This window comes from Syngnathus typhle, linkage group LG3 (assembly GCF_033458585.1).
Source record: "Syngnathus typhle isolate RoL2023-S1 ecotype Sweden linkage group LG3, RoL_Styp_1.0, whole genome shotgun sequence".
NCBI classification, from domain to species: Eukaryota; Metazoa; Chordata; class Actinopteri; order Syngnathiformes; family Syngnathidae; genus Syngnathus; species Syngnathus typhle.
The window spans coordinates 24,126,607-24,142,520 of NC_083740.1; the positions used below are offsets into that span (position 1 = coordinate 24,126,607).

At 46.4% G+C, this 15,914-nt stretch overlaps 1 protein-coding gene across 5 annotated transcripts in view; it reads left to right on the top strand.

Annotated features, from left to right (window-relative positions):
- The window catches only part of LOC133151703 (N-acetylgalactosaminyltransferase 7-like), a 256,760-nt gene that overhangs the window by 194,521 nt on the left and 46,325 nt on the right, over positions 1 to 15,914 (top strand). The gene's annotated exons all lie outside the window — the stretch shown is intronic.

Here is a 15,914-nt window from a genome sequence, read left to right on the forward strand (position 1 = left end):
GCCCTCCCTGTGTGGAGTTTGCATGTTCTCCCCGGGCCCGCGTGGGTTTTCTCCGGGCACTCCGGTTTCCTCCCACATCCCGAAAACATGCTTGGTAGGCTGATTGAGCGCTCCAAATAGTTCCTAGGTGTGAGTGCGAGTGCAAATGGTTGTTTGTTTCTGTGTGCCCTGCGATTGGCTGGCAACCGGTTCAGGGTGTCCCCCGCCTACTGCCCGTTGACGGCTGGGATAGGCTTCAGCACACCCGCAACCCCCGTGGGGACTAAGCGGTTATATGTATATATATATATAAAAAAAAAAAATCCCCTCTCACCCTCCGCGGGTGGTCTCCCACTCCAAGCTCGGGTCCTCTACCAGAGGCCTGGGAGCTTGAGGGTTCTGCGCAGTATTTTGGCTGTTCCTAGCACTGCACTCTTCTGGACTGAGATGTCTGATGTTGTTCCTGGAATCTGCTGTAGCCACTCCTCCAGTTTGGGGGTCACTGCCCCAAGTGCCCCAATGACCACGGGCACCACCGAGGCCTTCACTTTCCAGGCCTTCTCAAGCTCTTCTTTGAGGCCCTGGTATTTCTCTAGCTTCTCAAGTTCTTTTTTCCTGATGTTGCCATCGCTTGGTATTGCTACATCCACTACCACGGCCTTCTTCTGTTGTTTATCCACCACCACAATGTCCGGTTGGTTCGCCATCACCTTCTTGTCAGTCTGGATCTGGAAGTCCCACAGGATCTTGGCTCGCCCATTCTCTGTCACCTTAGGGGGTGCTTCCCACTTTGAACTTGGGGCTTCCAGTCCATACTCTGCACAGATGTTCCTGTACACCATGCCAGCCACTTGGTTATGACGTTCCATGTATGCTTTCCCTGCTAGCATCTTACACCCTGCTGTTATGTGCTGGACTGTCTCAGGGGCCTCTTTGCACAGCCTGCACCTTGGGTCTTGTCTGGTGTGGTAGATCTTGACCTCTATTGCTCTGGTGTTCAGAGCCTGTTCCTGTGCAGCCATGATGAGTGCCTCTGTGCTGTCCTTCAGTCCAGCTTTTTCCAGCCATTGGTAGGATTTCTTGATGTCAGCCACTTCACTTATCTGTCGATGGTACATCCCATGTAGGGGTTTGTCCTCCCATGATGGTGTCTCTAGCCACTCCTCCTCTGTTTGCCATTGTCTGAGACATTCACTGAGCACGACATCCGTTCGGGCCTTTTCCTTGATGTACTCATGGATCTTGGCTGTTTCATCCCGAACAGTGGCTCTCACACTCAGTAGTCCTCGGCCTCCTTCTTTGCGGCTAGTGTAGAGTCTCAGGGTGCTGGACTTAGGGTGGAACCCTCCGTGCATGGTTAGGAGCTTCCGTGTCTTGACATCTGTGGTCTGAGTCTCTTCCTTTGGCCATCTTATTATTCCTGCAGGGTATCTGATGACTGGCAGGGCGTAGCTGTTTATTGCCCGGATCTTGTTCTTGCCATTTAGCTGACTTCTGAGGACTTGCCTTACTCGTTGTAGGTATTTGGCTGTGGCTCCTCTCCTTGTGGCTTCATCGAGGTTGCCATTTGCTTGTTGGATACCAAGGTACTTGTAGCTGTCCTCAATGTCTGTTATTGTTCCTTCTGGGAGTGAGACCCCATCTGTATGGACTACCTTCCCTCTCTTTGTCACCATGCGACCGCACTTCTCAAGTCCGAATGACATTCCAATGTCTGTGCTGTAGATCCTGGTTGTGTGGATCAGTGAATCGATGTCTCGCTCGCTCTTGGCATACAACTTTATGTCATCCATGTATAGGAGGTGACTGATGGTGGCCCCATTTTTGAGTCGGTATCCGTAGCCAGTCTTGTTGATTATTTGGCTGAGGGGGTTCAGACCTATGCAGAACAGCAGTGGGGACAGAGCATCTCCTTGGTATATGCCACATTTGATGGAGACTTGTGCAATTGGCTTGTAATTGGCCTCAAGGGTTGTTTTCCACAGTCCCATCGAGTTTGCAATGAAGGCTCTCAGGTTCCTGTTGATGTTGTACAGTTCCAAGCATTCAGTGATCCATGAGTGTGGCATGGAGTCGTAGGCTTTCTTGTAATCAATCCAGGCAGTGCACAGGTTGGTGTGTCGAGTCTTGCAGTCTCGGGCGACTGTTCCGTCAACCAGCAGCTGGTGTTTGGCTCCTCTGGTATTGCTGCCTATGCCTTTCTGTGTTGTGCTCATGTATTGAGCCATGTGCACACTTATCTTAGCCGCTATGATGCCTGACATGATCTTCCATGTTGTAGGGAGACAGGTTATTGGCCGATAGTTGGATGGGACTGTACCCTTCGTGGGATCCTTCAGGATCAGGATTGTGCGTCCTTCAGTTAACCATTCGGGGTGAGTTCCAACTTTTAGTAGCTGGTTCATTTGTTCTGCTAGGCGCTCATGGAGTGCAGTGAGCTTCTTAATCCAGTAGGCATGGATCATATCTGGCCCGGGTGCTGTCCAGTTCTTCATACCTGAGACTCTCTCTTGGATGTCTGTCACAGTGATGGTAACTGGGTTCTGCTCAGGGTGGTTGCTGTGGTCTTCTCTTAGAGAGACTAGCCATTGTGCCTCCCTGTTGTGTGATGTGTTCTTCTCCCATATGCCCTTCCAGTATTGCACAGTCTCCAGTCTTGGTGGGTCTGCTCTGCTGTTGTTACCCAAGAGAAAGTGAAGCCAGGCGAATATATATATATATATATATATATATATATATATATATATATATATATATATATATATATATATATATATATATATATATATATATATATATATATATATATATATATATATATATGTATATATAAGCTGCTACTTGTTGGTCAAGTTTTGAACCCTGTGGCTCGTCCTCCGGTGCGTCGTATCTATGAATTTCTCGGGATTTTTCTGATGACTAATACACTTATACACTCGTAAAAAGGCTGTGGACCGCTGTTTTGCACTGCTTTGCTGTGCGGAGGGATATGTGACACAGTCACTGGGGAAAAGAGTGGTGTGTTGATCGCATGTCCATCCACCAGGCAAATAGTGCCATATAATTGACAAAAAGAAGAGACAGAACGAGATCAAGACGGACATGACTGAAGAAAGGAACCTTTTATACACAAACCCTCATTATGGGGGACAAAAGAAATGCGTACGATGCCGCTTTTCAGTTAAAGGCAGTCGATTTGGCTCTTAACGTAGGAACGACAGCTGCTCATGCATGCACTTTAGAGGTTTCTTCTAGTCACTAGGGGGCACTGGGCTATTGTTGAAGACATCTTGGTGAATCACCCTTTTCTTTATTTATTTCCCGGTCAGGTCTACTCTGGAGCTATACGTGTAGCTCGCTAGTTTAATGTAATTTAGCGCTTTATGCATGAATAACATTAACATGAACAGACGCTCATCATGGAAAATGCTGGAAGAAATGCATAAAGAAACGAAAGAGAGACTGAGAAAACGTGTGGGGAAGTTTATCTGACGCTATTCCAATCCGACACTGAGGAGGAAGACTTTTCAGTGCACAGGAGGAAGATGAAGATGAAGACAGCTCAGTGACTTTTACTGGTATTTTTTTAACCAGCCCTGTTAGTGATGTGCTACCGTGTTTCTGCTGTGTTGCTGCCGCGTGCGTCTCAGTGACTTTTGCCGATATGTTTTTTTATCCAGCCCTATTAGTGCCGAGTTACTTCCGTGTTTCTGCTGTGTTACTGCCGCGTCACAGGCATTGTTTGGAAGAAAAGTTCAAGTATATTATTTAAACTTTGAAAACTCTTTTGTGTACCGTCTTTCTTTGAAAATAACTCGCGGGCACTTGCGGCTTTTAGTACGGTGCGGCTTGTGTATGAAAAAAACAAGATTTCCCCTAATTTTTGCTGGTGAGGCTTATAATCAGGTGAGAAATTACGGTGTGGTGTGTATGTGTATATATATTTATATATATATATATAGTTTATATATCGTTGTATGGGCCTGTGGAATAATTTGAACTGCGGCGCGGCACACGGCATTGTTGACAAAGGACGATCGATGGATTTAATGAATTGGAGTGACACAGATGGTTTTATAAACGTGTTATTTATGTAATCGTTTTTTTTTAAATAACTGAATGTTACGTAGGCACAAGCCCCTTATAACGAACAAAATATATGGATCTCGTTTTCCCTCGCCCGGACACGGGTCACCGGGGCCCCCCTCTGGAGCCAGACCTGGAGGCGGGGCTCGAAGGCGAGCGTCTGGTGGCCGGGCCTTCGCCCATGGGGCCCGGCCGGGCACAGCCCGAAAAGGAAACGTGGGTCCCCCTTCCCATGGGCTCACCACCTGTGGGAGGGGCCAAAGGAGTCGGGTGCAGTGCGAGCTGGGCGGCGGCCAAAGGCAGGGACCTTGGCGGTCTGATCCCCGGCTGCAGAAGCTGGCTCTTGGGACATGGAATGTCACCTCTCTGGCTGGAAAGGAGCCTGAGCTGGTGTGTTCAGACTACCGTTTTTTTCCGTGTATAGTGCGCAAAATTTAACTAATTTATTGTCCTAAAATCTGGGGTGTACATTATACATGGGTACAAATTTTTTTTATTTTTTTTTTAATTTTTATTTATTTATTTATTTATTTATTTTTTAAGTCCCAATGATCGTCACACACGCAGGGAGGCAATGGGTCCCATTTTTATAGTCTTTGGTATGGTCTTAACTAGGCTGGATGTAATTTTTTTTGTTGGCGTTGATTTCTCCGACTGCCCGTAAACGCACCACCGCGCACGGGAAAGAGGCGGCTCTGTATGGGAGAGACGTTGAAGAGGAATAAAAACACCCTTGGAAACCAAAACTTGCCCCTCGTCGTGACTCGGAGCCGCAACAAATGTTTCGGATTTGTGTAGGGTACATTGTGAGACAGCAAACGAGCAGGTGATCGAGCAAGCCTTGTCTGATACGAGAGCATTGCGGTCGCATGGAGCGTGTTTGAAGTGAACAGCAGAGAAGAAAGGAAAAGGAAAAAAAAAGAAATTTAAAAAAATTCATAAAAATTGGGTGCGTATTATACATGGGTACAAGCTTTTTTCCAGCATCAGCATGCCATTTTTAGGGGTGCGTACTATACATGGGGGCGCACTATACACGGAAAAAAACGGTAGATATAGTCGGACTTGCCTCCACGAACAGTTTGGGTTCCGGTACAAGCCCTCTCGAGAGGGGCTGGACTCTCTTTTACTCTGGAATTGCCCACGGCGAGAGGCGTCGAGCAGGTGTGGGTATACTTATTGTCCCCCGGCTGGGCGCCTGCACATTGGGGTTCACCTCGGTGAACGAGAAGGTAGCCTCCCTCCGCTTTCGGGTGGGGGGACGGGTCCTGACTGTTTGTGTCTGTGCACCAAACGGCAGCTCAGAGTACCCACCCTTCTTGGAGTCCCTGGAGGAAGTGCTGGAGAGCGCTCCTTCTGGGGACTCCATCGTTCTACTGGGTGACTTCAATGCTCACGTGGGCAATGACAGTGAGACCTGGAAGGGCATGATTGGGAGGAACGGCCCCCCGATCTGAAACCGAGCTGTGTTCTATTGTTGGACTTCTGTGCTCGACACAGATTTTCTATAATGAACACCATGTTCAAACATAAGGGTGTCCATGTGTGCACTTGGCACCAGCACACCCTAGGCCGCAGTTCGATGATCGACTTTGTAGTCGTGTCATCGGATTTCCGGCCGCATGTTTTGGACACTCGGGCGAAGAGAGGGCGGAGCTGTCAACTGATCACCACCTGGTGGTGGGTTGGCTCAGATGGTGGGGGAAGATGCCGGTCCGACCTGGCAGACCCAAACGCTCTGTGAGGGTCTGCTGGGAACGTCTGGCGGAATCCCCTGTCAGGAAGAGCTTCAACTCCCACCTCCGGCAGAGCTTTTCCCACGACATTGAGTCCGAGTGGCCGTAAGGTCATTGGTGCCTGTCGTGGCGGCAATCCCCAAACCCGCTGGTGGACACCGGCGGTAAGGGATGCCGTCAAGCTGAAGAAGGAGTTCTATCGGGCCGTTTTGGCCAACGGGACTCCGGAGGCAGCTGACAGGTACCGGGTGGCCAAGCGGAACGCGGCTTCTGCGGTTGCTGAGGCAAAAACCCGGGCGTAGGAGGAGTTTGGCGAGGCCATAGAGAATGACTTCCGGACGGGTTCGAGGAAATTCTGGTCCACCATCCGGCATCTCAGGAGGGGGAGGCAGTGCAACGTCAACGCTGTTTACAGTGGAGATGGCGTGCTGCTGACCTCAACTCGCGACGTCGTGTGTCGGTGGGGAGAATACTTCGAAGACCTCCTCAATTCCACCGTGTCGCCTTCCATTGCGGAAGCAGGGCCTGGGGACTCTGAGGCGGACTCTCCAATCTCTGGGGTCGAAGTCACTGAGATAGTTAAAAATCTCCTCGGTGGCAAGGCCCCGGGGGTGGATGAGATCCGCCCGGATTTCTTAAGGGCTCTGGATGTTGTGGGGCTGTCATGGCTGACGCGTCTCTACAACATCGCGTGGACATCGGGGTCAGTGCCTCTGGATTGGCAGATTGGGGTGGTGGTTCCCCTCTTTAAGTAGGGGGACCGGAGGGTGTGTTCCAATTACAGGGGATTTACACTCCTCAGCCTCCCTGGTAAGGTCTATTCAGGGGTGCTGGAGAGGAGGGTCCGTCGAGAGGTCGAACCTTGGATTCAGGAGGAACAGTGTGGCTTTCGTCCTGGCTGTGGAACAGTCGACCAGCTCTTCACCCTCAGCAGGATCCTCGAGGGTGCATGGGAGTTCGCCCAACCACATGTGTTTTGTGGACTTGGAGAAGGCGTTCGACCGTGTCCCTCGGGAGGTTCTGTGGGGGGTGCTTCGGGAGTACGGGGTACCGAGCTAACTGATAAGGGCGGTTCGGTCCCTGTATCACCGATGCCAGAGTTTGGTCCACATTTCCAGCAGTAAGTCAGATTCGTTCCCAGTGAGGGTTGGACTCCGCCAAGGCTGCCCTTTGTCACCATAAAAATTATGGACAGAATTTCTAGGCGCAGCCGAGGCGTTGAGGGTGTCCGGTTTGGGGACCTCAGCATCGCGTCTCTGCTTTTTGCAGACGACGTGGTGCTGTTGGCTTCTTCAAGTCGTGATCTCCAGCTCTCACTGGAGCGGTTCGCAGCCGAGTGTGAAGTGATCGGGATGAGGGTCAGCACCTCCAAATTTGAGTCCATGGTCCTCGGCCGGAAAAGAGTGGAATGCCTTCTCCGGATCGGGGATGAGACTCTGCCCCAACTGGAGGAGTTCAAGTATCTTGGGGTCTTGTTCAAGAGTGAGGGCCGGTTGGAGCACAAGATCGACAGGCGGATTGGTGCAGCGTCAGCAGTAATGCGGACTCTGTACCGATCTGTCGTGGTGAAGAGGAGCTGAGCCAAAAGGCAAAGCTCTCAATTTACCGGTCGATTTACGCTCCTACCCTCACCTATGGTCACGAGCTATGGGTCGTGACCGAAAGAACAAGATCCCGGATACAAGCGGCCGAAATTAGTTTTCTCCGCAGGATGTCCGGGCTCTCCCTTAGAGATAGGGTGAGAAGTTCGGTCATCCGGGAGGGACTCGGAGTAGAGTCGCTACTCCTCCACGTTGAGAGGAGCCAGATGAAGCGGCTCGGGTATCTCATCAGGATGCCTCCTGGACTACTCCCTGGAGAGGTGTTCCGGGCATGTCCCACCGGTAGGAGACCCCGGAGACAAACCCAGGACGCGCTGAAGAGACTATGTCTCTCAGCTGGCCAGAGAACGCCTTGGGATCCCCCGGGATGAGCAAGATGAAGTGGCTGGGGAGAGGGAAGTCTGGGAGTCCCTCCTGAAGCTGCTGCCCCCGCGACCCGACCCCGGATAAGCGGAAGAAGATGGATGGATGGATGGATGGATGGATGGATGGATGGATGGATATATGTTACGTCAGGCCCGTTCTCAGCTCCTCGTTTGTGTTCGTCACATTAGCATACCGTATCGTTTAGCCTGTTGTTGCTCGTTCATGTCTGTTCTTGGTGTTGGATTTTGTCGAATAAATTGCCCCCCAAAATTCGACTTATACTCCGGAGCGACTTATATGTTTTTTTTTCACATTTTATGGCTGGTGCGACTTATACTCCGGAGTGACTTATAGTCCGAAAATTACGCACTATATATATATACGTATATTTACACACAATCGTATGCAAAAGTTTGGGCTCTCCTGATCATTTTCATGATTTTCCTTTATAAATCATTGCTTGGTCGAATCAGCAATTTCAGTTAAATACGTACCGTATTTTCCGCCCTATTAGGCGCACCGGGGTATAAGGCGCACCTTCAATGAACGGACCCTTTTAAAACTTTGTCCATATATAAGGCGCACAGGACTATAAGGCGCATAAAATAGAAGCTTTACTGCAACAAAGTATGTAAAGTATACTACCACTAGCAGATAACCAACGAGCCCTCTGTAAACAATCGCGTTTCTCAAACGATCTCCTATAAAATGATCAGAACTGACTAAAGTTCAATCTAACGCATTGGTACTACTTACCTATGTTTCCCTTCCATATCGATCAGTAGATTTACTCGAAACATGAACAGAGCAGCCTATTTTGACATGAAATAGCCTCGCGCGTATAGCAGCTATCGTTAGCCATCCGCAAAAACCCATGACCCTCAGCTCGCAATCTTCCATGAGCCTCAGCAAAGTGTAAACAATCGCGTTTCTCAAACTATCTCCTATAAAATGATCAGAGCTGACTAAAGTTCGATCTAACGCATTGGTACTACTTACCTATGTTTCCCTTCCATATCGATCCGTAGATTTACTCGAAACATTAACGGATTAGCCTATTTTGAAATGAAATAGCCTCACGGGTACAATAGCTATTTGGTGACGCCCCCTGACTACAGTTACCGTAATGTTGGGAAGCGATGCGACCTTGTAATTTACTAGTCGTACTAAAACGTACTAAAACATTTTGGCAGAGCACTGTGTACAACCTGTATGGATCAACAAATTCATCACTTGATCCATATATAAGGCGCACCGGACTATAAGGCGCACTGTTGACTTTTGATAAAAATGTAGGTTTTTAGGTGCGCCTTATAGGGTGGAAAATACGGTATATCATATAGCAGACAAACAGTGATATTTGAGAAGTGAAATGAAGTATGGGATTTACAGAAAGTGTGCAATCATTAGTTCAACAAAAGTAGGCAGGTGCATAAATTTGGGCATGGTAATAATGTTTTGAATGTCGAATGTTGAATGTGATTCCATTGATCTTTTTCCAGTGAATATTGATTTCTTTAACATTGCACCTTCAGTTGAAACGTATAAAAAAAACAGATGCAATCTCCAGGTTTAATAGATTACATTGTGTCCAAATGCTTCTGGCTCGGCCAATTTTAGAACCTACTGTGGCCCGCAAGTCAAAATGTTTGCCCTCCCCTTTTCTACAATGTCCGTCTATTCTATTCTTGGAATGTCATCTCTCTGACTGGAAAGGAGCCTGAGCTGGTGTTTGGGGCAGAAAAGTTCCGACTAGACATAATGTCAAATCTGCACTTATTATAATAAAGAGACCGGCTTCCCATTAAAGGGTTGAAAAAGCCGGGGGTGAAGAGACTCGTCCGAGTTGCTAACCACCTTTATTAAATTAATTCTGAAAAAAATCAATCTATTCTCATTATGACGCCAAGCCCTTTTAAGTCAAGCAACGCTTGCGTGCCGAGTAACTAAGGTTGAGACACGTTGTCAGAATGACTACTGGTGGCGCCCTTGTGATTTGAGGCTTTTGTTAAATCTCGGATGTCTTTGTTAAAACCTCAGGGATTCGTAATTTACACTAGCGCGCATTCGCCCCAGCTGATCTTACAATAACTACCATTTTTTTTCGTGTGTAATGCGCAAAATCTCACTAATTTATTGTCCTAAAATCTGGGGTGCGCATTATACATGGGTAAAAAAAAAAAAAAACATTATTTTTTAAATTTTATTTAATTTTATTTTTTTAAGAAAATCATGGTACAACAAAACCAACAACAGGACTGACCGACAAAGACGTGGAACAAAAAGACAGGGTGACAGGAACACATGCAATGATCCGACTGTGAGCGAGGGGTAGACAGGACTTAAATGCAAAACACGTTACATTGATTGAGGTGACACAGGAAGGGAGGGCGACGCGAACATAAACTATGGCAACCTAGACACATAGCAAAACTGGGGACGAGACATGACAAATCTCCCTCGAAATAAAACTTGAAATCACCTTTCTTCTTGTTTGTTGCCAATCGCGCATCGCATTCAGCCTGCCCAACACACTTAGTCAGTAAAATTCATAATTGACGACACATCGTTTGATGCGATGGTGCAATCCTTGATGGTGTGTTATTGTCAAATATTGTTTGGTTTATAATCTCCACCGCAAACCGGATATCATACGGAGGCCGCCATTACAGATGCGCAGAACGGATGCGCAAGACACGTCAGCTATATAAAGAGTGAGAAAGCAGTTTTCTTCCCATTAGTTTCAATTCACAGTTTAATTAGCAGTTTCAATCAGCAAATAACAAAATGCGTATTACAGGTAATATTTTATTTCACAACACTTTGCCTTGTTCCTTTCGTCTCTGCTGTTCACTTCAAACACGCTCCATACGAACGCAATGCTCTCGTATCAGACGCTTGCTCGATCACCTGCTCGTTTGCTGTCACAATGTACCCTACACAAATCCGAAACATTTGTTGCGGCTCTGAGTCATGACGAGGGGCAAGTTTTGGTTTCCAAGGGTGTTTTTATTCCTCTTCAACGTCTCTCCCATACAGAGCCGCCTTTTTCACATGTCCGCACGTCACTTTCTTCTCTTTTCATCTGATCGCGGTGGTGCCTTTACGGGCAGTCGGAGAAATCAACGCCAACAAAAAAAAAATACATCCAGCCTACTTAAGACCATACCAAAGACTATAAAAATAGGACCCATTGCCTCCCTGCGTGTGTGACGATCATTGGGACTTTAAAAAAAAAAAACTTGGGTGCGTATTATACATGGGTACAGGCTTTTTTCCAGCATCAACATGCCATTCTTAGCGTGCGTATTATACATGGGGGCGCATTATACACAGAAAAAAGAGGTAATTCGAAACAGATCTGACAATACCTGATGTTAAGGATTAAAGCTGTCTTCACTTTAAAAAGAATTGAATGGATTTAAAGAATGACTATGGGAGGGAAATAAAGAAAATTTAAAGTTCTAATTACTGCATTTAAAACCATGCTCAACATAGTTAATACGAAATAATCGATAACCGAATTAAGCATTAAGATGACATTTTAAGCATTTTAAGTATTAAAAAGACATACAAGTCGAACAAACAACAATAATTCCACTCACCAATCTCAGAACAAAAGATAAGGTCTAAAATCGTATTTGGTTGAACAAGTCAAGTGATTAGCTCTCCTTTGTTCCAAAATCTGAATTCTGTTTAAAAAAAGGAAAGGTCTGCCGTTACATTGGCGTCTTCCCTTTCTGCCAGAAGCAGCTGTATCCTCTGCCTTCCTCGAAGCTTAAAATTGGACAAAGTCCAATTCGAAGCTTAAAATTTGACAAAGTCCAATTCTGACTCTGGAAATTCATTTTAGTAGATTCTGGTCCAATCTCAAAAAGTACGAAAAATCCATCTTCGTCTAAACGACATTCTATACTCTGAGGAGCAACAGGGCCATCACCCTGACCAGGAAGAGCCCTTCTCTTGTCCGAAGCCAAGCTTTTATAGGCTCGTCAGCTTCTCATCGGAATGTGTGGAATGTCTGGAATGCCTAGTATGCTAGGAATGCATGACCTCATCTGATTTTCCAGCTGATATTTTAATGCTGTCTCAGCAGATTTTTCAGCTGATAAATCTTCACCTGACTCTCAGCTGGGAACCACTGGTTGCCTTGGCAACTTTGCTCAAAACAGCAACCATTGCGCATGACTATTCGCTGCTGCGGTTTCCTGTTTTGCTCGTTCTTTCACTATTAACCCTTGATGTCTCCTCTCAACTTAATACATTCATGTATAGATAGAACACCAATGTTAAATACAGGTTGGATAAAACATTGCAACATTAATAACAATAGCTTGTCTAGTAAAGATCAACTTAACATATAATCATACTTAGCTATAATAATGGGTTCTTCTAACTTTAACATATATATTGATCTTGCTCAAGCTGTTACAAAGAGTGAAAATTATGGCATAGCAAAAGCATATTCTAAAATTGTGTGTTGTTACGTGTTTGAACAGGTTGTGTCCTCCCAGTTGCTAACACTTTAAGTTATTAGATTTGTTAGTTTCCATCAGGTCACCCCTATGTCAAGCTTTAACACCATCTTCTGGTAAAATGTTTGAACTACTACATGTTTTGTGATAGCCAATGTGCCGGGGCCAAATTCGATACCCAATTTTACACCATCTTGTACCACCATGCCACTTGACAATAGTCAGACTTGCCTCCACACACAGTTTGGGTTCTGGTACAAGCCCTCTTGAGAGGGGCTGGAATCTCTTCCACTCTGGATTTGCCCGAGGTGAGAGGTGTCGAGCATACTTATTGCCCCCCGGGCTGGGCGCCTGCACATTGAAGTTCACCATGGTGAGGGTCTCAACTGTTGTTTGTGTCAATGCACCAAAGGAAGAGTGTGATTGGGAGGAACGGCCCCCCCGATCTGAACTTGAGCGGTGTTCTATTATTGGACTTCTGTGCTCAACACGGATTGTCCATAATGCACACCATGTTCAAACATAAGGGTTTCCATGTGCGCACTTGGCACCAGGACACCCTAGGCCGCAGTTTGATGATCGACTTTGTAGTCGTGTCATCGGATTTACGGCCGCATGTTTTGGTCACTCGGATGAAGAGAGGAGCGGAGCTGTCAACTGATCACCACCCGATGGTGGGTTGGCTCCGATGGTGGGGGAAGATGCCGGTCTGACCTGGCAGACCCAAACGTACTGTGAGTACGAAGTCACGACAGCGCGCACAAGCGGCTTCATTATTCATCAGCAGTCAGAGCAGAGATCAACTTTCAGGTAACCCCCCTCCTTAAAAACGCAAGGTGGACGTTGAGAACAGGGGGTTTCAAGTCAGGTGGGAGGCAGACTACATGTTCACAGAGGTAAAAGGCAAACCTGTGTGTCTTCTGTGTGGAGAAATTTTGTCTGTAATGAAAGAATATAATCTAAAAAGGCACTATAAACTTCTCAAACACAGACAAAGACAGGAATATGGACACCGAACAAAGGCTACAGAAGGTGGAAGAATTAATACGAGGCAGGCTTGGCATATATGCCAAATCACAAAGCGAAGCTGCTGTCAAGGCTAGCTTTATTGTGGCCAAAGAGGTCTCAAAATTAGGCCGGCCCTTTACAGGAGAGTTTATCAAAAACTGTATGCTTAAAGTTTGTAACGCAGTGTGCCCAGACAAAAGACAACTCTTCTCATACATAAACTTGAGCAGGAACACTGTTGCTGAACGTGTAGACTAGCTTTCCACCAATATAAAAGAACAACTTGTGAGAAAGGGAAAATATCTGAATCTGAAGCTATCTGACATTGCCCAGCTGTCAATTTTTGATCGTGGAGTAGATTCCATCCTGAGCATAACAGAAGAGTTTTTGGCATTACGTCCTATGCATGGCACAACTACAGGACAGGATTTGTATGAAGAGGTATCCAGATGCATGTTTATGGTCTCGAAAATACGATCCTTTATGGACAATAATGATGATGGATGGGTGAATGAACGGACGGACAGAGGTGGGTGGGACGGACATACCGGTCGGTTGGGGGGAGCGACGGGCGGATGAGCAAATGTGGTTGGGTTGGGAGGATGATGATGTGGATGATTGAGGATGATGTGGATGATTGAGGAAACTTGAGGATGATGAATGGGTGGACGGACGAGCGGACTGGACGGACAGACCGACCGACCGACCGACTTCCTGATGAGTTTAGAGTAGAGCTCCAGAGACTTTTCGTAGGTCTTGGGCTGTAGAAGTTTTGGTAGATCTTGGTGAAACGTTTCTCAGGGACTATTAAAAATTTGTAGAGGGTGCAACTATCCATTTTTTAATAGGTGCAACACATGAAGTAATGACAATTGTGATGCGTGCCAAGTTTAATGTTTTCACGAATAATAAGAGCATCAAAATGAGTGGTTCATTTATTAGTTTATTCATTTGTTCATTCACTCATTTATTATTTTGTTTATTTGGACATAGGTTCAAATATTTAAATATCTGTTTGTCTATTTGTTTGCAAACAGCATGTATAAAAAGTCTTGGTTGATTTTCTTTGTCACGACCATCTTTAGATAAAGCATCCACAGTTTCAAAACATACTGACCTCAAGAGGACTTCTCTAATATGTGACCTCTTTGAAAGGCCATATTTTTCTTAGAGCAAGCACATTGTGATTTTGAAAGGCATATGCCATAAAACTTTTTTTTTTTATAGTTCTTCTGGATTATTATACCAGCTCAGTGGCCTAGTTGTAGAGTGTCCGCCCTGAGACTGGAAGGTTGTGGGTTCAAACCCCGGCCGGGTCATACCAAAGACTATAAAAATGGGACCCATTGCCTCCCTGCTTGGCACTCAGCATTAAGGGTTGGGATTGGGGGGTTAGATCACCAACTGATTCCCGAGCGCGGCACCGCTGCTGCTCACTGCTCCCCTCTCCCCCAGGGGATGGATTAAAATCACACGGGGATGGGTTAAATGCAGAGGACAAATTTCACCACACCCAGGTGTGTGCGTGACGATCATTGGGACTTTAATCTTTAATCTTATTATTGTCCTTTAGTTACCAACAATTATAATGTCTTAACATGGCTCAACGTGCTGAGGCAGTGCTACCAGTCTTGATTGAACTGTTATTAAAAAAAAAAAATCTAAATTTTACTCAACCTTGATGCGCTTGGAGAGCAGGGGTGATATTGCTACTGGTAGTTGTTGCAGTCATACGTATTGTCAGTACAGTGATCCCTCGCAACTTTGCGCTTCACCTATTGTGGTTTGCGGGTTTTTATGAAAATAAATATTGCAGATCTATACGATGCGTCGCAGAATTTTGCAGCGTCACTTGGAGCGCGGGGCTTTGTCTGCCCACTATTGGCGGAGGAGACGACACCATGGGAACATGTTGATCTGCATCCTTGCCGCTGATTGGCTTAGAGCTGTAAGAGCAGTTCTAACCAGGCTTTATCTCAGCCTCCTGCTACATATCCACTCTTCCATTTTGTCAGCGTCAGCAGAATGAGCAATTTGTGCTTTGTTTTGTCATAAACAAGGTAGGACAACCAAATGCAACACAGGTTCTTTAGTTTAAAGGAGACAAGGAGGGCTGGAATGCCGGCAGACCAGGATGTCTTGGCAAACTAACAAGCTGGTCAGCGAGCGCGCGTCATGTGTCATCGAAACAGACAGTTATAGCATGCTCATGGTTGGGGACAGGCACAAGGTTGAGCCAAACGGAGTCCAAAGCAGATAATAAAAACAGGCTTTTGGTAAAAAGTGAATCAGGAAACATCGCGCTACACTGCGGATCAGGTAAACGGGAATCAGGTGGGATACCAGAACCAGGTGGCAAGCATACGTGTATCAAGGCAGACAAACCACCACAGATTGGCGGGCCTAATCAGCCGATAACATGGGCACAGGTGGCAGCAATCAGCACTGATTAGCGCGCGCAGGTCCGCATTCGATATGTACTCCCCCACGGACCAGCGCCAGCACAGGAAGAGCAGAGCGGAGCCGTGACAGGTTAACAGTAGTCTTTTTGTGAATTTGATTTTAAGTGAAGCCATAAGGAATGTTTCTAAAAATCCGATTAACTTGAAAATGTTTAAAAAGTATTAAACTGGCCGGCACGGCAAAAGCAGAGCGGAGCAGTG